Source organism: Pseudorca crassidens, chromosome 4 (genome assembly GCF_039906515.1).
Source record: "Pseudorca crassidens isolate mPseCra1 chromosome 4, mPseCra1.hap1, whole genome shotgun sequence".
Lineage (NCBI taxonomy): Eukaryota > Metazoa > Chordata > Mammalia > Artiodactyla > Delphinidae > Pseudorca > Pseudorca crassidens.
In genome coordinates, this window is record NC_090299.1 from 117,969,133 (window position 1) to 117,984,988 (window position 15,856).

Consider the following 15,856-nt stretch of genomic DNA (forward strand, 5'->3'; position numbering starts at 1 on the left):
ACTTTCCCCCCTTGGTGTCCATACGTTTGTTCTCTGTGTCTCTATTTCTGCCCTACAAACCAGTTCATGTATCATTTTTCTAGGCTCCACATATATGCGTTAATATACGATATTTGTTTTTCTCTTTCTGACTTATTCACTCTGTATGACAGTCTCTAGATCCATCCATGTCTCTACAAATTCCCTTCCTGTTTTTTTTTTTTTTTTTTTTTTTTTGCAGTACACGGGCCTCTCACTGCTGTGGCCTCTCCCGTTGTGGAGCACAGGCTCCGGATGCGCAGGCTCAGCAGCCATGGCTCACGGGCCTAGCTGCTCCGCGGCATGTGGGATCTTCCCGGACCAGAGCACGAACCCGTGTCCCCTGCATCAGCCAGCGGACTCTCAACCACTGCGCCACCAGGGAAGCCCAATTTCCTTCCTTTTTATGGCTGAGTAATATTCCATTGTATATATGTACCACATCTTTATCCATTCATCTGTCGATGGGCATTTAGGTTGCTTCCATGTCCTGGCTATTGTAAATAGTGCTGCAATGAACATTGGGGTGCATGTGTCTTTTTGAATTATGGTTTTCTCTGGGTATATGCCCAGTAGTAGGACTGCTGGGTCATATGGTAATTCTATTTTTAGTTTTTTAGGGAACCTCCATACTGTTCTCCATAATGGCTGTATCATTTTACATTCCCACCACAAGTGAAAGAGGGAATGGTTCTTTGGGGTCTTTTGTGTCTCCATACAAATTTTAAGATTTTTTTGTTCTAGTTCTGTAAAAAATTTGACAGGGATTGCATTGAATTTGTAGATTGCTTTGGGTAGTATAGTCATTTTCACAATGTTTATTCTTCCAATCCAAGAACATGGTATATCTCTCCATCTGTTTGTATCATCTTTAATTTCTTTCATCAGTGTCTTACAGTTTTCTGCATACAGTTCTTTCATCTCCCTAGGTAGATTTATTCCTAGGTATTTTTGTTGCAATGGTAAATGGGAGTGTTTCCTTAATTTCTCTTTCAGATTTTTCATCATTAGTGTAAAAATATACACTTTTTAAATTACGAGTTTCTACTTCTTTTCTCTCCTAGCACTGATCTCTCTGAAAATCTTAGAACATGACATAAAGATTTTGGATCAATGCAATTTTTCAATTAGGTATAAAGTGCTCTGCTAATCTAGTAATTACTGCCCCTTCTACCTACCTAGATTCCATATGCTTAGCACATTATATAAGTAAATGTTCATGTACCACTTTTTTTTTTTGCCGTACGTGGGCCTCTCACTGTTGTGGCCTCTCCCGTTGCAGAGCACAGGCTCCGGATGCGCGGGCTCAGCGGCCATGGCTCATGGGCCCAGCTGCTCCGCGGCATGTGGGATCTTCCCGGACCAAAGCACAAACCCGTGTCCCCTGCATCGGCAGGCGGACTCTCAGCCACTGCACCACCAGGGAAGCCCCATGTACCACTTTTATACATAAGATGTTAACAGAAAAAAAAAAGTAGCAAATATTATTGTAAATCCATTTCTATTCTAAATTTCATGATTATATAAATTATTAAAAGACCCCCTTTGTAAAGAATAATAGAACTTTTTAAAGGATACTGAGACATAGTTCAATGAGCACTGGCTTAGAACCAAGGATTTTGGTTGTGGACGGTGTAAAAGTCATTTTAAAAATTTGTACAATAGGAATAACAGTACCCCGAAGTAGTGGTAGGGGTTCTTTTGACTGGGGTAATACAGAATAGGAACATGGATGGGAAGGTTAAATAAAATAGTCAATACAAAGGTGATTAAAACATTTCCTTAATTCAATTAATTCTTTTGAAAATCTGCAGTGTGCTAGGAACAAGTAGTTACACAGATGATGCAGATGAATGAGACAAAACCCTTGTCCTCAAGTTGTTCTTAGAGTAATAATTTCTAAGGTATCTGTGGTGGGGACAGAGTGCTGAGGGGGTGGGGCAGTGATTGGGTAAGGAACAGAATCACCTGAGGATGAAAGGTTATTTCTAATTAATAATTTGCTCACAAGATTCTAACATATCCCACACATCCCATTAAGAATCATCTCTTATGAAACAGACTTGCAAACTTCAAAAACAAAATTATGGTTACCAAAGGGGAAAAGTGGGGGGAGGGATAAATTAGGAGTTTGGGATTAACATATACTCACTACTATATGTAAAATAGATAATCAACAAGGATCTAATGCACAGCACAGGGAACTCTACTCAATATTCTGTAATAACCTATATGGGAAAAGAATCTGAAAAAGAATGGATATATGTATATATATAACTGAATCACTTTGTTGTACACCTGAAACTAACACAACATTGTAAATCAACTATAATATAAAATGAAAATTAAATGAAAAAAAAGAAAGAGAATCTCATGTCATATAGATTACAACAATTAGGTTGAAACTATTTCAATTATACTCACAAACTAAAAAGTCTCTCTTTAGTAACATGATGTTTTTTTTAAGTTTATTTGAGCATTTTCACATATAATATCCTATCTCTTAAAACCCTGTTAGGGCATTTCATAGATGCAAATTACTTGTGACAATTATACCACCAAAAACATCTTGGAATCTGTCATTCTTTTTTTCATCTTCACTGTCATTGAAATTCATTTTTTATCATCTTTTTTTTTTTTTTTTTGCGGTACGCGGGCCTCTCGCTGTTGTGGCCTCTCCCGTTGTGGAGCACAGGCTCTGGACGCGCAGGCTCAGCGGCCATGGCTCACCGGCCCAGCCACTCCGTGGCATGTGAGATCCTTCTGGACCAGGGCACGAACCCGTGTCCCCTGCATCGGCAGGTGGACTCTCAACCACTGCGCCACCAGGGAAGCCTTATTTTATCATCTTTTATCTCAACTACTTCACCAGCTTCTTAACTGGTCTTTCTTCTAATAGTCATCACCCCAACCAGTCAGAAAGAATGGTCTACCTAAAACAGACATCTCGGATTAATATTCCTACGGTCACTCCTTCTGTGCTTCCTGACCTGGTATCTTCCTTGGTCATGATGAATTACCTCACACAGTTCCTCATATTAACTGCAAGAAGATGTCTCTTCTCTCCTGGCCTTTGAACACATTGCCTCCTTTGCTCAGAAGATCCTACTCTGCAACCCCCATTTCATTTGGCTAACTCTTGCCCATCCTTTTCATCCCATTTAAGACTTTTCTTCCTCCTGAAAGTCTCATTTGTCTACTAAAAGTTGGGTAATGCATTATTCTTTTGGCGTCTCTAGTACCTTGTGCCTCCTTTTCATAGAATTTACCAGAGTGGTTAAAATTTCTCATTTACTTGTCTATCAAACTTACTACATTATAAGCAACTAAATAATAGGAACAAGGTCTTTTTATTATTATAATTAATGAATTCTCAATGGCCATATATAATTGAAGCTCAATAAAAATTTAGGGAATGAAAGAAGTGAACCCATCCAAGGTAGGATGAGGCCTTGAGTCCCTGTCTAATTGTGGATCCTGAGTGGTTTCCATTGTGCTCTACTGTACCCCTATATGACGATTTTGGTCTCCACACTCTGTAGCTCTTTGTCTTCGCCCATTGCCTAGAACCCCTTGGTCTGAGGAAGCTGGGGTGTTTGCCACAATATTATAAATTAACTCATTGCAAGTCAAATTTTTGCTTTGTTGCTAAGCCTTTTATTCATGGAGGAGCTACTCATTACTTAAGAACTTCTCTGTGAGTGTATGTGCAAGAATTCTGGCTAGGAATAAACTTTTCTTTGTGATTAAATAGGATTCACAAGGCGATGGAACAGGGAACATGAGCAAGCCTACTTCAGAAAAAGAAGTGGTGACAGATTGCTGTACCATGATGACAGCATTCTGGTGTATATGTCATGAAACGAAGTCACCAAAAATGCTTTCTGCTGGACTTAGTCCAAAATAACAAACATCTTAGATAAGACATTTTCATTAAAAGTGCCTGAAGCATAGCTATTTTATCCCTCTCTTCTTTCAGAGGAACATGAAAAGAATTCAGTTTTCAAAAAGCACATAAAGATGGAAATCAGATCCTCCCTGGAATTAGAAACTGTGGGGAATTTCTTTGGGTTATCAATTAAAAGCATTTTTCATAAGCAAAAAATTCCATTCTTTCACAAGATATTGTGGGCCAATATTCCACAAATGACCCTGTGAGTCCCAAATTAAACCTGTAGCAAGCTATAGAAGTGGTTTTTATCATTCTTACGACTGTCTTGCCATTCAAAAGAGACATAATAATTTTATTACAGCATATACTCTGTGAAAGACCATAAACTTTTAATAGACTTATAAAAAGGGAGTGTAACCTTTTCAATATTCTGTCTCATCGTTGCATGAATCCATTCTGCCCTCTCCTCACATGTAATGGATGCCCCAGGGCCTAAGCAATGGTTCCACACTTGGGAAGAAAATGTTCACATCAAGCCTTTTCCCTGAATCTGAAGGTTACCACGATTTAGCACTCAAGAACACTTCCTGGCTTCTCTTTTTTCTGATTCTGCAGCTCCTCAAACGTCCAGTCCATAAATTTTTGATCTAAGGACAGTTCTGATGACATGCTGATTTCATCTCTATAGTTTTAATTTAAAAGTCAAAATAAACATCTTTCAGGTTTAATAACTGTTTGTTTTCACATGACCACACATTCATTTTCAGCATCATTAAGGATTGTAATTTCTTATTATTTCCCTTCTATCCTAGAATGTGAAATTTCTCAATTTACCTCCTAACCTTGATAGCATAACCAACTCTAAGCATGACTTCTGAAACAAGATGGTTGATTAACTTGACCCTATGATCACCCCCTGCATAGCGAAGAAATTAGGCCTTTTTATGTGTTTTTGCTGTTCATTTGTTTGTTTCACTTTTATGTTGCAATAAACAACAGATAAAGAAACAAAAGTCTTTGGAGACAAATACCTCAGAGAAAAATGGGTAGTGCAAAGGAAGTAAGTCCTTAACTAGGAGAAACAAAATGGAAGCAAGATATGAGGAAAGTGGGACCTGTCATTCTCATGAAGTCTGATCTTCATGCAAAACAATGCCATCATAAAGCTATAGAGCCGCCTGTCAACTGAAGCCTTGAAAGTTTCATAGCACAAGAAAAGAGCTAGCTACTTGAAAAGTAGACACTGGTATTAATTTCTGTTTCTTGAAGAAATGTCATTTTAACTTGCCTAGAATCACAGAAATCTTTTTCATATTTTCAGTAAATTTTAAAAATCGTAATGAAAATTGGAAGCATAATGCTTGATATTTACCTGTCCCTTCTCCTTACATCCCCTACCTAAAAAAAGAAGAACTTTTATAAATGAAAGGGTCTTTCTATACAAATAAAAAATTACCTCAAGGAAATAACCTGAGATTTTCTAAGAAGTGCATTAAGTCTTTTGGCTATGTCTATGACTGATAGCCAACTTTAACAGTCAATTACACATATTTTGGTAGCTCCCTCATCCAAAACTTTCTGTATCAGCCTAGCATTTTTTAAATATTAAGAATTAAATTTGGAGGTAAAAGCTCTAAAAATCTCATAAAGCCCATGAACTATATCCCTAGGAATATATACACACATAATTATAGGCATATAATTTCAGTATGTTTTTTACCAGCCCTCAGAGTCTCATCCAAGGAACCTCTAGGGTAAATGAATGACAGAATACGAAAGCTTAGTGCTAGATCATGAGCTCAGCAGGGTAGGGAAGTGTTTCCCTCATTTGTGCATCTTTAACTCTGGAACAGTGCTCAACATAGCACACGAAAAAAATAAGAATTTGTTATGTTGAACTGTGCATGATGGGCATGTGTGTATTGGGGGATTTTTTAAAAAGGAGAATGTACTTTTTAAAAGTTCATCACACAGTTAAACCTCATTGAATCTGGTAAAGATGGGACAGAAAAACATTTTAAGTAGAAAACCAGAGCAGATTTAGAAACTTGAACAGGGCTACCCACCAAATAAGCATTACTGCTGGGAATAGAACAGAGGTGGCCTTTAAATTACAGTATTTATATATAATAACATATGGGCCTTTCAGAAAATATCACCACCTCTGCAAAGCAGTATCAGTTTCTTTATCAATAAAGGTTCTATATTGAAAACACTCATAATGATACAAGGGTGGGCAGGAATGCCTTAGAGCTACACTTGAACTTATATACACAGTACTTTAGAGGAGATTCTTTTAGGACAGAAAAAAAATTGTGGAGAGGGAACAGTCTAGTTTGATTATTTTAGCAACATTGCAGGTAGACAAACAAGGCAGGAATGCAAATTACCAAGTAAGTTATGTTTCCTAGAGATTAACCATTTTTATGACTTCTACTTATCTCAAGGCAAAGCTGTCCAACAGAGATTCTCTCTTCTGACCGACCTTTCTTTCCTCCTCTTTAGTCTTCCTCTTACTATAAAATTTGGTAAGTTTTCATTGACAGAAAACCTTACAAGTTCCGATATTGACTTCTTTGCTTATCTCTTAGGAGTGGCTCTGACAGGGGAAAGCATTACTTGTTTTCTTTTTTTTTCCTCTCACAGTTCGTGGATTATACTACTTTGTGGCACCTTAGACAGATGCCACAATGAGTAATCTCTTTCTTTCCAGGATGAAAATATTAAGAAAATAAAACACGTTCTCACAAATACCTGCTCCCTTGAGTTAAGCGGGTGGATCTCATAATAACTAGAAGTCATCTAGGAAAAAAGAAAAAAAAATCATAGATTTGGGAGAACCTGACAGGACATTATAACTCTTGCTTTCAGAGATCACCAGCTGTGGAATGTTCTAAAAAACCAATTTCTGTTCCCTTCCCACATTTTTAAAAGAATTCTCCTTCAGTGCTCTATTCAAGAGATTAACAGTATTCACTTCCTAAAGGGCTCAAGGTAATATATGAAAAGAAAAACTTGATCATAGGCTCTACCAGTCAGCAAAACAGGTATCTCCTGAGAATGAACTATTCAACTACTCCAGTTTTGACACTTGAGAACCATAGGTGTTCTGTGAAATCTGAACATCCCAATGATTTGAAATCAAGGAGGTTTTTCTTCAGTAGAACAATTTGCTAAAATTAAAGACAAATGAATTAATATTTGAGCAAAGTTTTGTTCTTCTTGTAAGTCATGTAGGGAGAGGAGCCACTAAAAGCAGGTGGCTAAATCTATCTACAACAAACATTTTGACAAGCTCCCAACAACATGGCATCAAAACAATCCCAATGTGATTCAGAAGATATTTTCACTTTAACAGTTGAGGTACTGGGCATATGAACTGTAATGTAAGTTATATTTTTCCTTAGAAGGCAGTTTGTAAACTGCTCACATTTTGCTGCTGAAAAGGATACATCAGTACAAACAGATGGAAATTTAGAATTCCACAAACGGCAGATATTAGGAATTAGAGACATCGATTTAACTTTAAGCAAGCAAATGAGAATCAAAAAATACAAATTTCTCTTTCTATAATTAAACACATAATTGGAGTGCATCAAATTGTAGTTCATGTTTCTTTCTACTTATTCATATCCATTGTAGTTCATGTTTCTTTCTACTTATTTCTAAATTTATATACATTCTGAGTATAATAAACCTACTTAGAGTTCAACTCTGCACTAAAAGGGTCTTCTGTGACAGATAGATGGCACTAAACTATTTCTAAAATTAAGCCTGCCAGGGTGTCGCACTAGCTTTTTCTCAGCATGATGTATGCTGCAATAATAAGAAATCATAAGACTCAAAGAGGTAGCCCGTGTGTCAGAACAGATGGAGAGAACAGCTGAGAGAGGGATTCAGCCAATTTATTAACTCTCTGTGAGTAGAATAAATCATATTTGAAAGAATTCAGAGGAACACTTAGTCTGAAAAAGGAATTTAAATGATGGCAATTTTAGAATGGAGAGAGAAGAATAATGTTTCACCTTAAAACATCACTCAGTAACCTCTTAGTCTTTCCAACCCCTAACAGCAAAAGGTCACCAGTGACCAGGACCCCAATTATAGACCAGGCTAGTGATGAACACTAGGAAAACATTTAGACTGATTGTCAAATTTAAAACACTTAATGAATACTATAACATACTGTGGAAATGAAATCCATGATATTAAATATTTGAGGTACCGCTGTTAATTATTCTTTTCCTTGCTCTGAAATGGGATAGTTTGTCCTATTTGTGAAAATATTTAAGAGAACTTACTTATAATTTTTGATACTCTTAAAATGCTAGACATAATCTGAGAAATGTTTTTTGAGAACAATTTCCTTTATACAAGCTCCATATAGGACTTTCGGGAAAACTCAATTTATGTGCTTTATCACATATAGTGATATATCTAGCTGTAAATATGAAAAGAAAAAACTCTTTATAAGTTTTCCAAATTTTAATCCAAGGGAAAAAAGCATGATTGAAATGATCTAAAGAAAAGTAAATGGAGTTTTTTTTTTCTTACTAAAAGTGAGTGTACTTAACATCAAGAAGCATCCTATTACTAGTACCAAACTAGTAATACGATCCCTAGTAAAATCCCAGGTCATACTCAGAGACATAGTACCATGCAGTCTTTTTGGCTTTAATGAAAAGCAATGGAGGCTTTTTACCCATTAAATTTAAGAGAAACTAGTTTTCTTATTATTTAGGTGAGATAGACTTTTTCTTCCCCAATAAAACTTTTAGATTACGCTAAAAAAAAATTCTTAAATAATGTAAATGTTGGTGGTTATGTTTTTAATAATATTTAAAAGGTCTTTTTTTTACAGTTTGAGAATTTCTATTAAGTTTTATATAATAAACTTCATTTCCATACTGGCTTGCTTCTCAGGCTCACTAAAGGCAAATAAAAATAACATCTATTAGCCCTTTAAGCATGTGTCTAAATCCCCTGGGGGAAATCAGGAAACAAAAACAGAAGTTTCTGAATTTCAGATTGATTACTTATTCAGAAGCTATCTTGAGGACATGGCCTAACCTTTTGATATTACTCACCAAAGGGAAATGTCAATTACAAAGACTTTAATTCCCTTTCCTCTCAATGGGAGAGATATAGCCTATACAGAGAGTTGTTTTCTTTTATAACTCATTTAAATTATTTCTTCTAGATACTTCATGTTTAATGGTGTTAGACTCACTGACTTAATAAAGAGATTATAAAATATTTGAAGCAAGTACATATACCTTTTATTCAGTGGTTTATCACAAAAACATAAAACTACTGAGGGACTGATTGAGCATTAGACGCATCAAGTTCATATTCATGAAGGCTCGTATTTTTTCTCATTCTTAAATTTATATTCATTCTGAGTATAGCAGAATGTACTTAATACATTTATAATTTAATATATTTATAAGCCTATTCTTTACCACATTGTTTTAGGAACTTATGGATTTAAGAGAATTCAGTAGAAGATAATTGGTTAAACCATAGTTAGTGAAGATAAAAATAATACAAACAATAACTAACTCATGAAGTAGGTAACAGAGCAAGTTAACAAATGATAATCATAATCAAATAATATTAGCTTTCACTATAAAAAATATATTCAGGAGAATTAGAAGTAGGAAATGAGAATAATTTCCCACCATCACCCTCAATCACTTGAATTTTGTTTGAAGGCCCCAGATAGTCAACACTTATAGATGAATCTTTAGACTACATATGAAGTCTTAGTATGCCAACTTCAGGATTCTTTGATTATTCAATAATAATCTATGTATTTCAGTTACTAAAACGTGGTCAGGACAATGATTTATATTCAAAGCTGACAAGTTTTTTAAAATATCATAGCTAGAGATAGATTATCATAGTTTGTTAAATATAATTCAAAGCTATTGATGCAATCTGGTTAAGGATTAGGAAACAGTCATTGCAATTTATAACTGATTAACACTGAGGGACAATTTTTACAGATTCCTCTTACGTTCAGAATGCTATATACTAAACAGGTTAAATTGTCAAGTAAGATAGATAACCCACATTTGGAGGAATTTATGTCCAGAGATAATAAGTGATAAAATTCCTAATCAATAAAAATTTCCATTGGCTATTAACTGAATAAATATATTCAAGAGAATTAGAAGATCAGTAAAAGCAGGAACCTTGTTTTTTGTTTTAAATTCACTGCTGAATCACCAGCACCTAGGTCAGTGTGGGACACACAGTTTGGGTTTAATAAAATATTTACAGAGTGAAAAATACCAAACTGCTAATAAATAATCGAAACATATGTGACTAGCTCTGTAGGAGCTGGATAAAGAAAAAGGGCTAAGGAGAGAAGGAAAGACAAAGAAGGAAGAAATAACAAAGAGGTGAGTAAGAAGAAAGAATGACAGAGGTCTTTTTTCGTGTGTTTTACCTACTTGGCAGCAGAAGAGTGGAATGAAAGCAACCTGAAGGAAAACATATCGCTGAATCCCTCATTCCCCCATGCACATGTTGTCCAGCATTGGCTCCACAGGCCATCATCAACAGCATAACAAACAACTGAAAAAGTGACACCAACATACAAAAGGAGAACTACACACATTGATTGCAAACCCAATGAGAAATGCTCTCATGACCAGACTATCGGGTTGGCATAGTACTTGTGATTTCTACAAGATACTTGAGGAAATGAAATATTAGGAGTTTCTAAGGGGATAATGTTTACTTCACTATTACCCAGTGTGGCCCCTGAGCACCTACCTCTTCCAACCTCCAGTCTTCTCCTCTCCAGATTAAGTGAGCCTAACCATCGGTTACTTTAATTTTACTTAGGGGTTTTAGAGCTGCAAATGAGGAAAGAATGAATAGATGAGTGCCTGCCTTGGGCCTCTTTCCCCACAGATACAGTCCTCAACTTTCCTTTATTTGCTCTGTATCTCAGAGGCTGGCGCCTGCAGGCTGCATTTCCAAGGCTCACCTATCGGCTGGTTTAGGGCTGGTCTCAGCCAAGAGAAGGGAGACACCACTAGAAGATGGGGGCAGTGGGGAGAAGCCAGGCCATTTCTCCCCATTTCTCTTGCCAGACACACCTGCATCTCCTCTGTGTCTATTACCCAGCTCCCACTGGACAGGCCATCACTACCCACCCCTGGGCTCCAACAAACCATCTTCTCTCTCTAGGCTTCCTACTGTCGCTAATCTCTGGGTTGTTCCAAGAGAATTTGCTCTTGACTTTTGCATTGCAATCAGAAAATATTCTTAGCTTTGCCACTCTTTAAATGCCTTCTAGGGTGGTATCTGCTCAGACCTCAGACTTTAGACTACATGTCTCTCCTGAACTGGTCTTATCTGCCTGCCCTGTGTAATTTGTCCACATCTCACAGAGCCAGCCCTCACTCAGGATTGCTCAGACCAAGCTCTGGAACCTTTGCTACTTTGACCACAGGCTTCTGATTCTCTTCTCAATGTTTTCTGATCCCACGCCTAGCCCTATTCTACTCTCCTCATCATGGCTTATGAACCTGTGTCCCTGTCACTGTTCACAGTTGTAAAGCTTATATTCTGAATGTTGATATTGGCTGAACTGCAGCATGAAACCATTCTACAATGATCTTTAAGCTCTCATTTAAGATTTACCTTGAACGTATTTCCAGACATACACAACAGTAAAATATACATATCTATGTCACAAGAAAATTGAAAATAGTGCATATTTCCTGGATGGTTGGTCACCCCTTCCATGTGCTCACTTTGGTAATGACCAATAAGATACAAAGGCAGACAAAAAGATAACTAAAATAATGTCAGAGTGTAACTCTGCTCAAAGGGCATGAAATCTATGATGGCCTTGCAATAAAAGAGCTTATAATAGTTTAGCTTGTTCCTATAAATTATTTCACTGTCAGCAAAAAATAACATAATCCCTAAAGCAATGAAATAGTATATATTAATAACAATAAAACATTTAAGGCTCTATTAATTACCTTATGTGGTAAACAGACAGTAAATGTGTAACAGTACTGACTATTCTCGGCTTACATTTTCTAAGTGCTTATTTTAATCGAACTTCAGCACTAATACATGTAAATGTTATTCTGTTTCCCAGGTTATTCTCTCACTGCAGAGCTAAAGACCAGATTGTTTAACTCGAGGTCTATGTGGGTAGATTAAATTCCCACCCAGTCTTGTCCCAATTCCCAAATTAATCTTGAATTGGTTAAGAAATAATAAACAAACTCAGCACTGGCCTTGCTTCCTTAATCGCACTCCACCCACACTGACTGGGTTAGTCATACCATTTCCCCTTGGTCTCTATGTGGATGGCATGTGTACTTGTATTCCTAACAGAACATTCCCAGCCTCTCTCTCCAGTTCATCCTCAGCTGTGGCCCATGTTCCAAGCCTCTCTTCTAGCATTCTTCCTGTGACTTTGACTCAGTCACCATACAGAAGGTCCTAAGTTGCCTGCCATCCCTCCTCTGCACTCTCAAGTATTATACCTGGGGCTTGCCAACTGGAGGACAGAATTCTCAGATACCAGCTGCCTGACTGGTTCAACCTGCCCCTTTGTCCAGATTCTCAGAGTAATGTTTTGATCATTTGACTGGATCTGGGCCTCTCTGAGACAGAGCCTTCCAACAGTGGACCTGATCACTACTGGCTGTGAGCCAGGACCCCAGCACCAGTCCCACCTTAGACAATGGTTCCAGTGTCAGGTCTGGAGCCTTCCTTCTTATCATGAATTGAGAAATAAAGATATGTCCTTCTCTAACCCCGTAGGTTTTCAGTTGGCTTCCTTATGATGATTACTTTGAGTTTTGATATCTTTGGTTTGGTGACTGAGCACATCTCGTCCCCCTCCTCTCTCCCTCCCTCCCCATAGCCCTCTCCCACCCCTAGCAATGCAGAACAACTACAGAAGCTCTTAGTAAGGCTTCTGTACTCAGGAGCTTTCATAGAGTGCTCAGGAGTTTTTGAAAAACATAAAACTATGTTTTAAAAAGTGGTCACATTTCATATTCTCCTTAAGTTCCTGTTTTATATTCCTTGAGACGTAGTTAATCAACTCCTCCTTAGCTTGCAGTTCACAAAAGTCCTCCTAAAGTGTGTTCATACCCCTACTCTCAGGGTTTGCAGGGTGAGAGCCACCCTGTATCCTAGCAGGGTCTCTAAACTCAAGAATCTGGTAAGAAACAAGGCAACTGATCTTCAGTGTTTCTGTATTTCCCTCCAACAGAGCACAGAGAATATGTTCAAGTTTATTCTCTCAAATAGCCCTGACTATACCCTAGTTTATTAAAGATAAATTATAATGAGGATTTGTGAACAATGTAATTTGTCTTTATTTTGGTTTAAATTAATGGCACTGGATTCTTTTATACTTGGCAAGGTAGTAGTGGGTATACATCAGCCAAAAAAGAACGAACATCTTAAAATCTTGCAGAAACTACATAAATTTTAGTGATTTTTAAAAATATAGAGTATTTCTATAGTTTCTTGGCCAGCTGGTCTTTTTTCACCAAATATATCTTTCCTAACATCAAAGAGTAGTAAAGACTTGCATGTAAAAGTCATAACAGTAATAGTAATGATTATGAGAATAGTAATTTATGATTTCTACTGGCTGTATGAAGTACTTCTACTGTATGAAGTACTTTATGTACATTACCTCTTTAAATTCTTAGAACACTATGCACTATGTATGATTGTTTCCTATTCTTAGTTAAGAAAACTGAGTGAGGAAAGGTTAAGAAACTTGACCTAGGTCAGCTAGTAAGTGGCAGAACAGAAATTTTAACCTAACCCATCTTTCCATATCTGCAGCATTGCATACAGCTCAATAAATTGCATTTGTGTATGCTATTATACTCCCCTTGATGAATACTGAAACAGAATTAGAATACCTCCCAACTGTTTTATGAAAAAGCATTGACAGGAAATGTGGCCTTCGTGTTCAGGGTACATACTTCTGTTGCTCTGAACATTATCTGAATAAGAACTTGCTAATAATTTGAGCAGTTCTAACTTCAAAATTGATGTAATATTACACAAATAGATGAATATTAACCTTGACATTCAACTTTTGACATTTTCAACTTCATTTTTCCATGAATAATTTTCTCTCTTACAGTTATGACAGCATTCATGCTCTCCTCTTTTCATTTTGGTACTTTGGAACTTTTGGAAACGTGATAAGATAGCTTATAGTATGGTTAACAGATTAGTACACATAGTATTTCTCTATTCTTTATTTTTCCTGAAGATATCACATTCTCTTGCAGTTTTTCCTTTATCACTCTCTACTTGACTCTATTTTCTTCCAAAGAAACTTATTTTGACAATATTGAAATGGCTGAGAAAAAGGTTCTAGCCATGTAAGGTACCCTAAATTTTATCTTTCTATCCTTCAAAGGAATTTTTCATAAAAAGTTAAAATTAAGTTAAAATCCATTGATAGGGCTTCCCTGGTGGCGCGGTGGTTGGGAGTCCACCTGCCGATGCAGGGGACGCGGGTTCGTGCCCTGGTCCGGGAGGATCCCACATGCCGCGGAGCGGCTGGGCCCGTGAGCCATGGCTGCTGGGCCTGCGCGTTCGGAGCCTGTGCTCCGCAACGGGAGAGGCCACAGCAGTGAGAGGCCCGCGTACCACAAAAAAATAACACAAAAAACAAACCAAAAACCCATTGATACTACTCATTAATATATTGTTACAGATTCTAAGCAATTGTTTTTTTACAGGCAATATGATTACAAGTGAATTACAAATGCAGACTTTATGACTCCAATTAAACTCTAGGTCACAATCCATTAAAAACAGATTATACACATTACATTAGATATATGGAAAAATACATAGGCCACATGATTTGAAATATCAAAATAAGTGAAGAGCAATAATTTCAAATAATTTATGTTTGTCTAAAATTTTTATCAGCATAACCTCAAAAATAATCAGAGAAAAAATTCTTATGCTTAATTTTTACATACATATACATCATACTTTCTCTTACTTATTTGATTATTTCATTCTACCCCAGGAACCTCTTTGAAGTATTTCCCAAGAATGAGAGACTGGAAGAGATTCTAGTTTTTAGCTGTAAGAACATTAGTATTTTTAATTTTAAGTGCATTAGAAGTAAACTCATAAATAATTAATTTGGGAGATTTTATTTTGTAACAATAAAATCAAGTGACTAAAAATTAATTTAAATCAAATTAAAATTTCAGCATTGTTGTAAAACTGCTTAAGAGAGCAGATCTTAAGAAAATGTTATGAGAGACTGTTATACCTCAGTTTCCACACAGGAAGAGTCATTTATTACTGAAGTGTCTTCTCTGAAACTTTTGAATGTTTAAGAGCTGGGTTACTATGAAAAGTCGCTTTTTGAATATTATGTCTATAAAGTTTGATTCTACCTGATCCTCACTCCCATCTGTCAGCTCTCACTTCTCCAGTGGAGGGTGAAGGGATGAGAATTAATGTCACCCTTGAATTTAGCATCTCTAACATGGGCAAGCACACAATGAAGCAGAGGAAAAGAAGTCAAAACAATGCAAAAATTGTCCGGGCCAAGAATATCTTGGGGTATAAAGAAGTTCACAAGAAAACAAACAAACAAAAAGAGGGACAAGAGGACATTCCTATTGGGAGGCCTACAGGACACACATGGGCAAAACAATAGCCCTGTGCCCTGAGCAGCCCTGGCTCCATACAGAGAAAAGGAGAAAGGCAGAGAGATAAGAAAGTGATTGAAGAGAAGACAGCAAATGATTGAAAAATAATTTAAAAATTGAAAAGAGTTATGCTTCTGAGAAGATTCTTAAACTATATCTGGTTGGAAAATATGGAGATATATCTGACTCTAGTAAGAACCAACCTGAAATTTAGAACAAATCTGAAATAGTGTCCTTATTGGAATACCCG

The 15,856-nt window shown here is 36.7% G+C and overlaps 1 protein-coding gene across 15 annotated transcripts in view; it reads right to left on the reverse strand.

The window, feature by feature from the left end:
- The window catches only part of MAPK10 (mitogen-activated protein kinase 10), a 623,441-nt gene that overhangs the window by 31,367 nt on the left and 576,218 nt on the right, over positions 1–15,856 (reverse strand). The gene's annotated exons all lie outside the window — the stretch shown is intronic.